We start from the raw sequence: 12,002 nt of genomic DNA, 5'->3' as shown, positions 1-12,002 counted from the left end.
TAAAAATAACAATTATATTTTTTTATTTGCTTATTGATTATATCGGTTTCGTTCTTTTAACCTTTATGCTCATTTTAATATATTTTTTTCTTCTTCTTTGGTCATTTTTTATACGATCAACTATAATTTTTTAAAATGTTTGTGTCGTTGCATATGGCCAAACTGGAACCTAAAAAGCACATATAATGGTATTATGGTAACATACTTTCTCATTCTATAAATTATAGAGGATGTATCTGAAGCAATATTTAGTATTTAAAATATAATCCATTTGCTTGTTAATTGTTATTCATTTAGATCGGACCAAATGATCGTACAAAGACTAGCCAAGGAGTCAACTAAAAAGATTTCCTTTTCATTATAGGATATTCAGAAGATACCACTTTCATCCAATAAATTTAACATATAATCAGTTTGCTTGTTATTTAACATAAACTCAATTTTCATGATCTCCTCTTTACCGAATATCATTTTCATTCAATAAATTTTATCATATTAAATATTTGGATAGAAACAAAAACATTCTCATTGTTGGATTCCTTAATCTAATATTACATTAGAAATTCGTAACAGTTCACAAAATGGATTTAATGTTCCAGATGCTAGCATTGTTCACGTGGCATCAATTTATGATGTTCTTGATTTGATGAAACTAAGGCACAAAAATCGTGTTGTTGGGTCAATTGCTCTAAATGACAGTAGTTGTTGCTCTCATAGGTTTGTTATTTTAAGCAATATAAATAAAATTTGGAGTTACCGTTTGAAAATCGGTTGAAGAAGAAGCTGGAAAAACAGCGCCGTCTGAAGAGAAGCATTAAAGGAGGATGAAGCGTACGTACGTTGTGTGTCGTTTCACGTTTGGACCTTCCAAGACTGATCATGTGGGTCATTCTACTTTTGTTCCTACAAATCCTCCTACACAATTAAATGATGACATGTGTCATATTAGTATATTAAATGAGCATTAACTGTTATATATGTCGTTATTTAATTGTGTAGAAGAATTTGTAGGAACAAAAGGTAGAAATATATTTAATTTCTCATTCATTTAAGTAAGCAACAAAGAGTCTTAAACGAACCTTATCTTGGAGGAATTAAGGTGAGTGATTAAAACCTTTGAATCTTATTTTAATCCACTAAGAAATATGTTTCTTGCAATTATACTTGGTAGGTATATCTTATGTTGGTAAGAACTTGAGAATCCTTAACCATAAGTAACTACTTTCTACCCTAAACTTATGAAATGCTTAATGATATTGACTAATGTATAGGAATTACATGTTGATTATATTACTACATTTTCATTTCATATGAAAGTAGCCTTGTAAATCTAGTGTCCGTATACATGGAAGTCTTTATGTAACATATATGAATGGATGGCAATCCAAATTAGCTCATTGTTACAAAAAGGGAAGTGAATTTAAAATAGTAAAGTTGAAATAATGGAATTTATACCTTGCAAATTACGCATGTATAACGCGTGTAAATTGTTGAACTCAAATTTCTACTTATGACATGTTAGCCTAATGTACTACTTGAATTCGTGAATCAAGTAACAAGAATGCTCATCAAGGACTAGCGGAGAGATGAATGATAGTAATTGACTTTCTACTTAACCATGTTTTGACATTCCTAAATCATTCCGTACTTGTTATGAAAACATTATGATCGTTATTCTTAAGCATTATCAAACATTGGGGGATTTTTCCTTAAATATTGAAACAGTTAAAAGCCATTGAAAGGTGTTTCACCAAATGTGGATTTCGTTCATCCTTAGATTTATTATTCTAAGTATCTTGATTTAATTAGTTTTAATAATATTTTTTTATAGAAATGGGACAAGAAAAAATATATTTTGTAAGCTATCTACAAATCTTTTTTTTCCTTCGAAATATCTTACAAGATATATGATTACCCGAAAAAACATTATATCTTATTTGATCAATGATACCAACAAACAATTTATTATAATCTAAATAATAACTAAAATAAAGAATAGGGACATCGTCTCTTATCTAATATGCATAGTGATATTCAACAAGTTATTAGATTCAATATAATTCAATATAATTACCATGAATAAGTGATATAGCATGTTTTCGATACTCAACGGTTTGGTCGAACAACGTCTCCCGCAATTTCGGAATCCCCTACCTCATGGCATGTTCTCCCCCTCAGAATAGGTGGGGTGATTCCTTTCCTTGGAACTGTACTTCTTGTTTATTGTTAACCCATTCAACTTAATGACAAAGTGTTGGTGGCGTCTTCCTTTACCATTTATAGATCGGATTTGAATGATAGTTAAAATTTATATTGTTGTGGTTTCTTAATAGAATTTTAGATTTTCTTAATGTTGTGGATATCGTTACGACTTGTGACAAAACACATTTTTTTATTTAAAAGGATTAACATTTTCACAAATAAATGAAATATTATAATCGTTAAGAAAAAATTAAAATATAAATAATTCAACCCAAAATAATAGTGGCTGATGCCAAACTAAATACTAATTGATGGTTGAAAATTTAATTGCTAACTGATGAAAAAAATAATGTTTACTTAAATAATAAAATAGTTGAAATATATAAGTTGATATAAAAGATTATGTATAAGTTTTGGTTTTTTATAACTAATAAAAGGTATATTTAACTTGTTGAAACATTAGTCTCAATATATATATATATATATATATATATATATATATATATATATATATATATATATATATATATATATATATATATATATAAACTATTTTTTAGTTTGTTAAATATGACAACCTAAAAAGACTTAAACAATAAATTAGCTTAAATTGTGGTCTAATAAAACTGTCACCACGTGATAATCCTGTTAATAAATGAACATTTATAAAAAATCTAAAAATTTAATATGTTGTATTTAATATCTTTAATCATAATAATAAATATTTCTATCGTCGTGCCTAATAAAAAGATATCTCCACTAACAGGCATATAAATGTTGCCTTCAATAACAATTTGCTAAAGTTTACCTTTAACGATCATATTTGACAATTCTATGGAATTTATGAATTTATCCCTAAATGATTTGATTTCCTTTAGTCTACATGAGAAGGCACGCCATGACTAACCAAATATTTTGGTAGACAATGAATAATTCAGATTCACCTACTTACCATTGGCCTTACAACGCCTCATTCGGCTAGACGATAAATTGGGGAAGTAGTACATGTAATGACAATCTTTGGGACTCCCATTTTACGTATACAAAAGTCGAGTCAAATTAGTACAAAACCCAAATATTCATCGGGTTATCAGAACCTGTATATGATGGATGTATGCTGATACAAATAATTTTTAAATGTTTCTTGAACCATTATAAAATGTCATCCAAACCAATCCCAAAAACCAATATGTCCACAACTTGATCCATCTAGTACATTTGGATTGAGGGTGACACATATACTCTATGGATCAATTATAATGTGATCCATCATCCATGTGTGATGTGAACATGAATATATTTTATCAAATACGTTGTCTATATTTAAATCTTCAGATACACATAATTTCAACACTTTGCATAATGTGTATCAAAAGTTAAAATTAACAACTTTATAATAAAATATAAATAATTGGAATCAATGGATGTCAAGGGCTCTCGATTATTTGGTGGAAAATCAATCAAAATCAAAGAAATTATTTAGTTGTCCTCATTTGATACAGATGACAGTGTAGTGAAATATATTGCAAGTGATCCAATGGGTTCAGTTACTCGTTGTTTTGTTTGGAATGTTGCAACTCTTTTGGTTTCATACTTTTGGATAAATGACGTTTATATATATTTTTTGGTTTTATTTTTGGTTATAGACCTTGAAATCAAGTGATGATAATTAATGTATTGATTTTCAATCACCTTTGAATTGAGGTAGATATATACTCTAATAAATGAATGTTTTTTTTGTCACGTATCACACTCTCATTCAATTTGTTAAATGTCATTTTGTGACTATTTTGAATTAATTTCTTTTCCATATTTTTAGCATATTGTATTTATGTATTTTGTGTAATTCTCATTATAGTTCGGCCCATGATGTTTGGCCCTTATTAAACCTAATGTACCATGTATATATTTTGGAGGGTAATATAATGAAAGACACATTGAAAACTATAGACAATTTCAAACATCATATGATGTGGCCTTCTTTTGAAAAATCATGTTGAGAAGAGAAACATATAGAGTCCTGTACACCCATGGTTTGACAATGGAGTCCATGCGCAACCAGGAGTTTGTGGTGGCTTTGTCTTTATCTGATTGAGCCGGTTTTGGTTTGAGATGATCATACATGCCGTACCCGATGCAATGAATCTCAAAGAGTTCTAGCCATATATCGTTATTTATCTGATCGATGGTTTCAAGTCCATCATCCATCCAATGGGTCTCCACAAAATAGGCTTCTGCCTAGTCCAATTGGCGCCTCAAATCTGTTAGCATCCCAAAGGAGTGGGCCTCGACAGCCATCAGCTCAATCGCATATGGGTCAGCAGCAACATCAGTTATTTACTTCTCCACAACCCAACTATGCTCAGACCCATCAGCAGGCTCATCTCGTCCAACAACAAGGTACCAAGCCCACCACTCTCCCTCACATGTTTAACACTATTTCGCTAAATGATCTGGGTCAAGCAGATTGGTACATGGACACCGGGGCCACTTCACATCTTCACTCAAACTCAGGTATACTCAAGTTTGTTTCTGATAAATCTAGTATTTTTTCTTCATCTGTGTTAGTTGGTGACAGATCTTTAATACTTGTAACTACTATGGGACACACCACTCTTCTACTACCTAATCCCTATCGCACCTTGCACTTACGCAATGTTTTAATAACCCCGAATATTATTAAAAATCTTATATATGTACGCTGTTTTGTTCGTGAAAATAATTGCTCGGTTGAATTTGACTCTTTTGGATTTTCTGTGAAGGACTTTCGTACCAAACAAGTTCTCATCCGATGTGATAGCACTGGTGATCTTTATCTGGTTACCTCTCCAACTGCTCAAGCCTTCATCACCATTGCTCCCTCCTTATGATCAACGTCTTGGTCACCCGGGTCATCATATTTTCAAATTTTTAGTCAATAATAATTCAATTTCTAGTTCTTCGTCAAAAGAGGCTACTTTATGTCATGCGTGTCAGTCATGTTAAATTGCCTTTTGGTTTATCTACTTCTGTTTCACATTTTCCTTTTGAATTGATACATTGGGATGTTTGGACATCTCATATTTAAAGTTTGAGTGGAATTAAGTATTATGTCATATTCTTAGATGATTTTACTCATTATGTGAGGGTCTATCCAATCCATGCAAAATCTGATGTTTTTGCCAAATTTGTTCACTTATGTGCCTTTGTCAACAAACAGTTTAACATGGATATCAAAACCTTTCAATGTGATAATGGAGGTGAATATGACAACACAAAATTTAATGACCTCTTTGCTCACCATGGCATTCAAATTAGATTCTCATGCCCATACACCTCACAACAAAATGGAAAATCTGAACGCATGCTCCGTGCTCTCAATAATACAGTTCGAACCCTCTTAATGCATGCTAGACTACCACCAACCTATTTGGGCCGAAGCATTATACATGGCGACTCACTTACTTAACATACTACCCTCTACCACCCTCGACCATGATACCTCATATCACAAACTCTTCAACAAACCACCATCCTATGATCACCTTCGTGTGTTTGGATGCCTTTGTTTTCCTCACCTTAATGCTCCTTGTAAACTCTCACCACGATCAACTCCTTGTATTTTCCTCGTAAATCATAAAGGATACCGGTGCCTAGACCTTGAGACAAATAAGATTATAATATCCCGGAATGTTGTGTTCAATGAAACGGTGTTCCTTTTTGGCTCACTGACGCCTAACCGTGCCCCATCCTACTCCTTCCTTGAACATGATAAACCCAACATGAACCATCCACCATTTACCACCCTTATACCACATCATGATCCTCCAATGCAATACCAACCTTCTACTGAATCATTCAAATCCATCTCAACCTCTATTGCTTCCCCTACTACACCTACTGGCCCAACTCAACCAACTTTCGACCCAACGCCCTCTTCAGCCTGTGAACATAATTCATCCAACCCACCTAACTTTGGTCCACTTGACCACAACCCATCCTTAACATCATCCACAGATTCCTCTTCCCCTAACCGTATAATCGAATCTACACATCCCATGGTCACACGAGGAAAAATGGGTATTACAAAACCCATACGTCGGTTGAATCTACATGTTGACACCATTTCCTCTGTCCCTAAAAATTATTGCCAAGTTTTAAAGATCCTAATTGGCTTAATGCAATGACAGAAGAATATATTGCTCTTATCACTAACAAAACTTGGGTATTAGTTCCACGACCTAAGGAGGCTAATGTTATCAACTGTATTTGGTTGTTTAAAAAGAAACTTAATGCAAATGGTTCCTTATCTCGCTACAAAGCAAGGTGTGGCTAATGGTCGTAGTCAAAGATCGGGTGTTGACTGTGATGAAACTTTTAGCTCGGTTGTCAAACCTGCCTCCATTCGTACGGTCCTCACAATTATTGTCACCCACAAATGGCCCATTCGACAACTTGATGTCAAGAATGCTTTCCCTCATGGTCATTTGTAGGAGACCGTTTACATGCAGCAGCAACCTGGTTTCCGAGATCCGATGCATCCTGATCACGTGTGCTTACTTCAACAATCACTCTACGGTCTTAAACAGACCCGCTGACATGGTTTCAGCGCTTTGCGGTATTTATTTATAACATTGGTTTTGTTTATAGCAGGTGTGATTCATCTTTTTTTATCTATTGACATTGCGAGCATATTGCATATTTGTTACTATATGTCGACGACATTATTCTCATAGAGTCATCCACTTAGTTGCTTGCTCATTTTATCTCCCTACTAAGTGGTGAGTTCTCCATGCCTGACCTCAGCGATCTATATTACTTCTTGGGGGTCTCCGTTGTTTGATCCTCATGGTTTGTTTCTCTCTCAACAAAAATATGCTGTTGGGATCCTTGACCGTGACTCTACGTCGAATTGTAAATCTGCCTCCACTCCTGCTGATTTATCTGCCAAGATTGATGGCTCCGGGCCTCCTGTTGCTGATCCCACGTTATACCACAGTCTTGTTGATGCTTTATAGTATCTCACGTTTACGCGTCCTGATATGAAATCCCAACACTTTCATATTTGACAATTGTAACTCCAAAACATGATACATGCATATTCACAAATAATACTTTACATTAATAATTTATTTACAAACGATTGGATACAAACTGACTATTAATATTTTTACAAAGTTTTAAACATATTACATACTTTCCCAGGTATACAATACAAAAGTTGTAATATTATGTATTCTACATCTTCTACTAGTACTAAACTATACTAGTTGCTTATCACCTGTAATAGTTTTAAACATTGAGAGGGATAAGCGGGTGACGCTTAGTGAGTTCAATAACAATTACAATATAACATTATGCCATATACATATCAATATGACAGAAGCATAGAGCGACAAGGAAGAAGATAAGAAAATGAGTATTATATGACAGGCTTTGCATATCAACGAATAATCAGATTCAAAGATTTGAATTCAATGAAACATAATAATTTTAACACTTGATATACATCAATAAGACTTCGGCCCAAGAGGCATAGAAAATAGATGATTTTAGAATATTCTTTCACTAGAATACACAGGCTTTTAGCCATGTCTTTGTATTCTATTATGCCAAAGTGATGCTTATGTCTTCCAGTTCATGGCTAATGCTACATACTAGTACCCAAGTGATGTTTATGTCATACACTTCGTGGCCTAAGGTATAGCTCATTATCATAATAACATAGGAAAGCACATTGAACATATAACACATAACATACTATTGTCCCTATATTGAAACTCGTCGTGATATAACTGGGGTTTAAATTAGTAATTTGTGCAGCACTTCGTTATAATAATAATGTTTCTTCTATGAAAACCAGGCCCTGCGAGGGTTGAGCTTTAAACCGAAAAGATAAATTTATTGGGATCCTCGGGCACTTCGGGGCGTGTTTCGGGTGTTGGAAATGATCTCAGGGCATCGGGGGAAGTGAAAATAGTGAAAATATGAGTTTAGGGGTGAAAATGGGCAATTTTCCAAAATTACTCGGGAAATATCGCAACCCCCCTTTTATAGGGTGAGAGACCGAAGATCGATAGCTGAGAAGGCTCCACGCAGAAGCAGATGCGAAGGCTAGGTGGCTCGTGCGAGACTCGGACACACGAAGGGGCACGCGTCGCTCCGCGGTTGGACCAGCACCTCGAATGCAAGGGAGTGTGATACGCGTCGCCAGCTGCTCGGATGATTCATTGAGATCGGACACGGGGCAGCTTCTCGAGTGAGGTGACGTGGCCGAACACCTGTCATGCAAAATTCCTCGGATTTTGGACTTTTTTTGATTTTTATGCTCTGAACTTCTAAAATCCATAACTTTTCATACGACCTCCGTTTTCGACGTTCTTTACATGCACGCGTAGGTAAAATTATGCTCTACAACTTTCGTTTAGACTCCGTTGGATAATTTTGACCTTAATTTTAATATTGTTATTTTTAACAGACCGAGACAGGAAAATCTGTTAAAAAATTCATAAAATCTTCATCTAACATCCGTTTTGTCATACTTTTTTACCGTTGTACTACTATTGACGAGACCTTCGATTATCGTTTAGATTGTTTCGACTAAAAATCACTCGATCTTTATTTCGAGTTTTTAACTGTCTACTGTTATTCCGAAACATAGAAAAATCATAACTTCTTCATACAAAGTCAGATTTGGACATTCTTTTTATGACAATTATCAGTTTAACAAATAGTACGACTTTCAGTTTAACATTTTACATTTCACTGTACATATTCTAAAAAATAATTTTAAAATGTAAAATAAATGGAAAAATCCAAAAATTCTTTGTTTAAATATTATTTTTGGAACTTGAATTAACTAAAAAATAAAAATAAAAGAATAAAAATAAAAATAATAAAAAAATACGTCTCACGGTCTCACAAAATTAGGCCGTCTCACATGAACCTAACCCTATATATATATATATATATATATATATATATATATATATATATATATATATATATATATATATATAGGGGAAAGTGAATATACCCTTAATGGTATATAAGCTTACGTACCCAAACTCACTATACTACGTTGTTTTGTATTATATAATAGAGTCTAATTATCGATGATGTTGTTCTAATGATGCTGAGAGTATAATTAATCGTAGATGTTGAAGATATGTTCGTATTCTAATTGAATTGAAGGTTGGATTGAAAAAGAAAAAAAAAACAAATGAATTTCAATTGTTCGTATATGTGATTGAAAGCTATTATATCATATTTACAAGCTTGTCACCGTGTCCTTTATGTTTAGAGGCTAATTAAATGAGTGATTGAGAATGATTTCCCTATTTTCAACATTTTCTATTTTCTCAATTAAACCTACCTATATATATATATATATATATATATATATATATATATATATATATATATATATATATATATATATATATACATATATATACATATATATATATATATATATATATATATATATATATATATATATATATATACATATATATATATTAGAGTTGAAAATGAAAATTATGTAAGAGGAAGATAAATGTGAAATTGATAAAAATCTTAGAAGTAAATCAAGTTAAAAGTTGAATTATAAGAACATTTATCTTTATTTATTTTGGTGAGTTTGGGTATCTAAGCTTTTATATATATATATATATATATATATATATATATATATATATATATATATATATATATATATATATATATATATATATATATATATATATATATATATATATATAGGGTTAGGTTCATTTGAGACCACCTATATTTTGTGAGACCGTGAGACGCATTTTTTTATTTATTTTTATTTATTTTTTATTTTTTTTAGTTAATTCATGTTCCGAAAATAATATTTAAAAAAAGAATTTTTTGATTTTTCTATTTATTTTGCATTTTAAAATTATTTTTAAAATATGTACAGTGTAATATTCTATTTAGAATATTTCACGTATTTTTCAAAAAAAAAAGAATTTTTTATAATTTTTTTTAGTTAATTCAAGTTCCGAAAATAATATTTAAAAAACGAATTTTTAGATTTTTCTATTTATTTTGCATTTTAAAATTATTTTTTAGAATATGTCAGTGTAATATTCTATTTAGAATATTTCACGTATTTTTTAAAAAAAAAACGGAATTTATTTATTTATTTTTATATATTTTTATATTTTTTTAGTTAATTCAAGTTTCGAAAATAATATTTAAAAAAAGAATTTTTGTATTTTTTTCATTTATTTTGCATTTTAAAATTATTTTTAGATTTGGTCTCACGGTCTCACAAAATTAGAATGGTTTCAAATGAACCTGAACATATATATATATATATATATATATATATATATATATATATATATATATATATATATATATATATATATATATATATATATATATATATATATATATATATATATATATATATATATATATATATATATATATATATATCCTCGTTAGATCAAAATAAATATCAAAAAAAAAAAAAAAAAAAAAAAAATAATGGTATCCACGTAGTGTATTCGGATGTTACTCATGACTTGAATAAAACGGACTGGCACCAATTTGAGAACCATTTGAACAGAAAACTAATCTATTTATAACTCTACAGATTAAAACCAAATTAGATATAACCAATATTAATTTGATGTAGTCTTATTTGGACCCTCTTAATTTTTGAGTTAATATCAGTTTTTACTCACCCTACACTCACACCTATTTAGGAGTCTGACGTAAGCCTAGGAGTTATTTATGGGAAGTCTTGGTTTCCAAAACAAAAGCATTGGATGCTTTCCATTTTATACTAAAATAGTAAAATTTATGTGATTTTACTTTTCACCACACTTCTTCTAACTTACCACTAAGTTTTACTGCCTGTTTCTTTTTTCTTTTTTCTAACTATATTTTTGTTAAAAATTAAAGGCAGCACAAATTTTTTGAATGCTTTTAGCTTCTTATTTTTAAAGAAAGTTAAGTTCAAGGATAGGGTCTTTTGACTTTTAATTTTTATTTTATATAAAAGAACGTCTAATCTAAAAAAGAGAAAATGACTTGGGAATATAATTAATTTTTTAGTAAATTCATATCTGACTAAATATCTTTTTTTTAGACATCTAAATAATAAATTTGTTGCAAGTGTTCACATATTACTATTATAATCAGCTATAGTAGGTTACATCCTAGATGTGAACATTTTCAACAAGTTCGTTACTTAGACGTATACAAAAATAGTTATCTAAATATAAACAAAACCAAAAGTAAGAGTAAATTACACAAATGGTCCCTATGGTTTGGGGGAATTTATGTTTTTGGTTTCTAACTTATTTTTTTTAATTCAGATGGTCCCTACTGTTTATTTTTATCGCGCGTTTAGTCATTGTCTTACCTAAAAAGACTATTGTGCTCTTATTATTTTATTTTTTAATTAATTTTCTTATTTATGTATTTATTTTTATATATTTAAAAAAATTAATAGATCTCACATATTTGTATCTTCTCACCCACTAAAGATGAAGAGAAAATGTATATTATAGGGATGAACCGATCCACAAGGACCATGATTGGTGATTGTTTGATTGTCTTTCTTTGAGGAAGAGGCAAAATAGAGTCAACTTGAATTCAGGACCACTATTCGAAATCTTTGTGAAACACTGGATTTGTTATCTCATGTTCGCTTTTCGTGAAACAATACCAATTGAAGTGGAAGGTTTTTTTCAAACAACAAAGGGTTAGGTCAACTATTAAATCAAATGATATTGAGCACTAAAGATGAGGAGATACAATATGTAAGGTCTATTAATTTT

This window comes from Lactuca saligna, chromosome 2 (assembly GCF_052625555.1).
Source record: "Lactuca saligna cultivar CGN05327 chromosome 2, ASM5262555v1, whole genome shotgun sequence".
NCBI classification, from domain to species: Eukaryota; Viridiplantae; Streptophyta; class Magnoliopsida; order Asterales; family Asteraceae; genus Lactuca; species Lactuca saligna.
The sequence above is the reverse complement of the archived record's forward strand: the minus strand, read 5'-3'. Positions refer to the sequence as shown.